We start from the raw sequence: 6,459 nt of genomic DNA, 5'->3' as shown, positions 1-6,459 counted from the left end.
AGTTCAGTTTATTCACAAATCAGTTAAAATACAAGTACAATCATATGAGACATAATGGAGATATGTGAAATGGGACACCCTGATAAGCTATCTGAAGCTTGAGAATAGGGGCCCAGACACTAAGCAGATAGTATTTAAAATATATGTTTACTAACACGTCTAGATTTGAAAAAGTGCATGTATTATACAGTAACATTTACAACCTACAAAACACCTAAGACTAACCTAAGACCCTTAAAGTACTACTAAATGGTCCTAAGACATTTATTCTATCAGTCTAAACATTGATTAAATAGGTAAGATACAATAAGTAGAGACATATGGCAAGTGGAGATAACAGTACAACTTGAATGGATTTCAGAGTAGAGTAACTAGTTTAGAAGTCCCCAGCCGTTCAGGGTATTCAAGCTCAAACATATTTTAGCAGCAACTGCTGCCTTAAGCTCTTTTTGAAAACAGACACAGATAATGACATTTTTATAGTGTTATCAAGCTCATTCCACACCTGTGGACCTCTGCAAACCACACTAAAGCTCGTACATTTAAGTTTACGTTTCTTACCCTTTATAAGATGCTTTTTTCTAGTCTTATATGTATGCGAGGGAAGGTAAGTCAGAATAAGGTCACAAAGTCTGTCGTTGAGCATATATACAACATTATACATTATTCAAGCATTGTGAAAGATATTACATTCAGTAAGCTTCAGAAGACTGTAGCTGTGGAAAAGAGGGTCAGTGGGAGCATTTACCTTGTTGGACCATGATACGGCACGTATAACTTTCTTCTGTAAAATCTGTAGTTTCTCAAGAGAACTAGGAAAAGTATTGCACCATATAACATTACAGTAATTTATGTGAGGCTCAAATAAAGACTGATATAAGGTTAGAAGTGCTTCAAGTGGAAGAAAAGTTCTCAACTTGAAAAATAAACCAACATATTACTGTAAAAGTTGGTTCCGGTCTGTGTGTAACCAAGTCTCGCTCAAGTCTCGCGAGAGTTGAGTTGTTGCAGGAAGTTACACACAGACCGGATCAAGCGAAAGGTAAAGACAAACGTTTCATTTCTCTGTAGGGTCCTTTCCATAATGTTGTCAGACACTTATAATAACACTCTGAGCCTGTCAGTGGCAGAAACAAGAACTTTTAGTGGACGTACATTGACGGTGCGATTTGCCCCGTCGGATTACATTGCAGCTCGTTTTGCGGCTGCCGGCTGAAGCGATCTCGCTCAATACTGGACCAGTTTCAAAAATTGTTGTCCCCTTTAGTCACTTAGACACAAAAAGTTGGGAAAATAGGGTCCAGGTTGAAAAATACCGAAGTTACCCTTTAAGGTTTGAATTCAAATGAGCGATGGAAACTCAACAGACGTTTTGTTGACATCAAGTTGAACTAATGTTGACATAATGTTGATCAGACACTGCTTGCCCTGCTTAATAAAAGCTTTAAAAGCATCCTGACTTTCTGCATTGCAGCTTGGGGAGGATCTCTGTCGGTTCAAAGCAAAAGCAAACTCAGCAAAATCATCAGCATATCAAACAAAATTGCCACTGTCAAATTCACAACCTTTAAGTGACAAATTCACATTGGACCTAGCCGGACGCCACCGGCGACCCCGCCCACATCCTGCACAGTGAAAACACCTTAATGCCGTCTGGACGGAGCTTCAAAATGCCTGGAGCAAAAACTAACAGGACTCACAATTCATTTGTTCCCCGAAGCATCAAATTTTACCACGCTTGTAATTGATAAAAAATGGAATTAACAATTATTCACCAGCAGGTAATGTTCTATGCACACAACTCTTGATTTTTTTTGTTTTCTATACTGAAACCCTTTCAAACACTCTCAATATAGCATTCTTTAATGCTGGAAACCTCAATTCTGAACTTTATTGACTTTGTATTTACTTGAGTTTGTTGATTTGAATGTAAAATTCTGTTTGGCATTCAAATGGGAGAAGTTTCAATTTCTGCGGTCTGTTGTTACAAAACAGTGTAGGAGCTTGGTAAGATCCAAGTAAACACACTGAGTAAGACAATGTCAAATTTATTAGTAAAACATGATCAGGTGATGATTTAATAGTATAGAATGTCAGATTTATAAGTAAACGGGATCAGCTGAAGATTTAATAGTAAAAAACATGCAACTGCTCTAGGATACATCTCATACAGTACAGGTTGTTGAGCATGCATTACTTCAGTGGTTCTCAACGTGGGGTCCGGGGACCACCAGGGGTCCTTATGGGGGTTCCAGCGGGTCCCCAGCAAATTGATGAATTGTTAAACTTCAGCATTATTTACAAGAAGTTAACACAGTTAGAGAATGTAGAAGAATGACTGTTTTGATCATAGTTTCTCTGTTATCTCAGAATCAGAATCAGATTTATTTTCGCCAGGTACATTTTCACATACTAGGAATTTGACTTGGTGAAGTTGGTGCAGTGCAATATACAGACATTTAGACAGACAAACAAGCAGCAATCAAGCTTTACAAATAGAATTTAAATATCAAATATCAGATACACAGAAGAAGAAAGAAGAGATTCCTGAAAAAAAAAATATATACAGTATATACAACAAGGTGGTGACTAAGTGGGTCAGCGAGGGGCTTTTTACAAGGGCTCAGTAGCAAGCTGCATTTGACCAAGTACCAAAAATGAATAAATAGTGTTACTGTACAGGGAATACAAATACGATAGATATGACTATGTATTTACAGATGTACAATTTGTTTGGAATTGTGCTCAGAGAGTCAGTGAAAGGTGGGGATTGTTTGTAAGCCCCACTGCCATGGGGAAGAAACTGTTGTGGTGCCGTGAGGTTCTGGTCTTGATAGACCGCAGTCTCCTGCCAGAGGGGAGTCTCTCAAAGATGAGATGACCGGGGTGAGAAGGGTCAGCCATGATCTTCTCTGCCCGCCTCCTGGTCCTGGAGGCGTACAGGTCCTGGAGAGAAGGCAGGTTGCAGCCGATCACCTTCTCTGCAGAGTGGAAGATCCGCTGCAGCCTGGACTTGTCCCTGGCAGTAGAAGCAGATACAATACAATACAGATAGTCATGGGATTCAGGACAAAATCATATCTAACAATAAAAATCTTTTCAAATTTGGGTCTGAGAGACAAAATCTCATCAAATGGGGTTTGTGGCTCTAATGTGGACTATAGGGTCCTTGATATGAAAAAGGTTGAGAATCTCTGCGTTGCTTAGCCTACATGATCACTGACCGGTTCTTGGCTCCCTGCAGCCTGTACTTTGAGCTTGAGAATGATTTGTTCAAAATGATTTGCAGGCCTTGACTAGCGACAGTGTTCTGCCAGAACACGAGTCCCTCCTGTGACTGGAAGGTCGCCATCAGGTCATTGCACTCTCTGATGGAGGCTCTTGTTGTTCTGGACTTTGACAGCTGATGAAGGTCCAGAAGATTTGTGTCCCTGGCCCCCGGTCCGCTGCAGTAATCTCTCCTGCTGAGGAAACCCAGAAGTGTCCGAGGAGTCTGTGATGTCTGCAGCAGCGTTCGGTCCATTCATGAACTGAATAGAGAATTCATGGTAAACTCAGTTCAGCTCCTGCAGTGTGAATGTGAAAGTCTCCCAGCTGTAAGGAAACAGAATGTGAATCGAATGGGAATGACAGGAAACAGAACTGAATTCCATGAAATTCCATGAAATTCCACTTCTAAGAGAGTTTGTCTCGACTCGCTAAACATTATAAATCAAACATTATGAATCAAATAAAAGACAGTTCAACAAATCAAACGCATTCAATCATATTGTATGGATTATGATTATATGTTCTGCAGGATCAATCCTCAACTCATTTTCATTTGTTGTTGTTGATATTCAGTGTTGATAATATATAACACTGTGTGTAATCCCTCCTGAAATTCCAATTCAATTCCAATTCCATTTCCTGTAGGTTTTTTTTTCCAATTTCAACTCTTCAGTTGAATTGGATTTAATGAGTTCATTCATGAATTGACCCTAACCACTTTTTTGTGCTCAAATTCCAAGAGCCGACCGAGGATCTTCCACCGCACCACCAAAACACCAAAGCAGTTCTCTGTCACACGCCTGGCTCGAGTGTCAATAGTTGTAGAGCAAAGTTTGTCCCTCTTCTGTAAGAACACATGGAGCAGATACAGTACCTCGTATTGGAATGTATTGAAATCAACAAAAAGGATTTTACCTGGAGAGCCGTCGTACGTCTTCAGCAACACTGAAAACGGTCCGAATCTTCAACCACCTGACTGGATCCTGCTGTCGCTCCCTTCTCTGGAAGCTCTAACCTTTAACCTTTAACCTCCACAAAGCTGCATAGACTTTAGATAGATTGTGGCCCCATTCAATTGATTCAGAATGTTACATTTCAGCAGTAGATTCATAATCTTGAACAGCAGAGAGACTCTGTCCATATCCAATCGTTCTCCAAACCTTAACCCTTTATATCCTAATTCTGACCGGGACGTACCCCCGTTCAATTTATAACCCAAACTTACTTTAACACAGATTCAAGTAATCCATCACAGGTATATTATTCTGAATGCTGTTGGAACTAAAATCTTCCCATAAGGCATGCTGCGATGAGTAAACAAGCTTATTATATGGATTTCATTAAAAATGCTTTGTGTAACCCAGATACCAAGAAGAAATTAGCAGCTAATACAAACTATTAGATGATAATGCGCATGGATATTTTGAATGATCGCTATAGCAACCCTACAGGATAATATCAGCATACAGGAAAAGTCAAACCTAAAAGACATTTTAGTATGCGCCTGTTTCTTCAATAAACCCATACAGAAAACAGATATTTATACTCGTATCTATATCTATGTGTATCTATATCTATATCTATATTTACTGTATATCTATACTATACTTTGTAGCCCACATACTCGCATTCAAAATCCTCATGCTTTCGCCTTATGTTTTGTCATCTACCAGAAAATGACATTACAAACACAAAATCTCAGTGTTGTAGTCAAGACCGTCTCAGTCAAGACCAAGACAAAACCAAGACCCATACCAACCAAGACCAAGACAAGACCAAGACCCATACCAACCAAGACCAAGACAAGACCAAGACCCATACCAACCAAGACCAAGACCCATACCAACCAAGACCAAGACAAGACCAAGACCCATACCAACCAAGACCAAGACCCATACCAACCAAGACCAAGACCCATACCAACCAAGACAAGACCAAGACCCATACCAACCAAGACCAAGACAAGACCAAGACCAACCAAGACCAACCAAGACCAAGACAAGACCAAGACCCATACCAACCAAGACCCATACCAACCAAGACCAAGACAAGACAAAGACCCATACCAACCAAGACAAGACCAAGACCCATACCAACCAAGACCAAGACAAGACCAAGACCCATACCAACCAAGACAAGACCAAGACCCATACCAATCAAGACCAAGACAAAACCAAGACCCATACCAATCAAGACCAAGACCCATACCAACCAAGACCAAGACCCATACCAACCAAGACAAGACCAAGACCCATATCAACCAAGACCAAGACAAGACCAAGACCAACCAAGACCAAGACAAGACCAAGACCCATACCAACCAAGACCAAGACAAGACCAAGACAAGACCAAGACCCATACCAACCAAGACCAAGACAAGACCAAGACCCATACCAACCAAGACAAGACCAAGACCCATACCAACCAAGACCAAGACAAGACTGAGACTGAAAGAGTACGAGACCAAGATCAAGATCGAGACCGTTCGCAATTTACAATTGTAAATGTAACACCAGGCCGTCCTTCTACCTCTAAACACCATTAACCTAAATATTTTATTCAATGGCTGGGCCCTGGGTAGTATCAGTTTCTGAATATTGTTATTTAATATTGTTATTGTTATTGTTATTTATTATAGATGTGATGAAATGATTGTAAATAGTTGTGAATATGTAGTAAATATGTAAATATGTGAAGACTTTTGGTTTTGCCCGCCAGCGGGTGTCAGAAATACGAGATAATTTAGAATAGATAAAAACTTGTGTATAAACACAACAGTATATTATTCAAATGGCAAAAAATATGTGATTCATATATTTTGTTACATTATAAATATGTAATGATTATAACGTGCAGTCTGTATAGATAGTTTTCCCACGGTGCAGCCGAGGGCATCGAGCGGCATATTCAGGTCAGTCAGCAGTCAGTCAGCAGTCAGCAGTCAGTCAGTCAGCAGTCAGTCAGTCAGCAGTCAGTCAGTCAGCAGTCAGTCAGCAGTCAGTCAGTCAGCAGTCAGTCAGCAGTCAGTCAGTCAGTCAGTCAGTCAGTCAGCAGTCAGTCAGCAGTCCGTCAGTCAGCAGTCAGTCAGTCAGTCAGTCAGCAGTCAGTCAGTCAGTCAGCAGTCAGTCAGCAGTCAGTCAGTCAGCAGTCAGTCAGTCAGTCAGTCAGCAGTCAGTCAGTCAGTCAGTC

Source organism: Centroberyx gerrardi, chromosome 16 (genome assembly GCF_048128805.1).
Source record: "Centroberyx gerrardi isolate f3 chromosome 16, fCenGer3.hap1.cur.20231027, whole genome shotgun sequence".
In the NCBI taxonomy this organism is placed as follows: Eukaryota; Metazoa; Chordata; class Actinopteri; order Beryciformes; family Berycidae; genus Centroberyx; species Centroberyx gerrardi.
The sequence above is the reverse complement of the archived record's forward strand: the minus strand, read 5'-3'. Positions refer to the sequence as shown.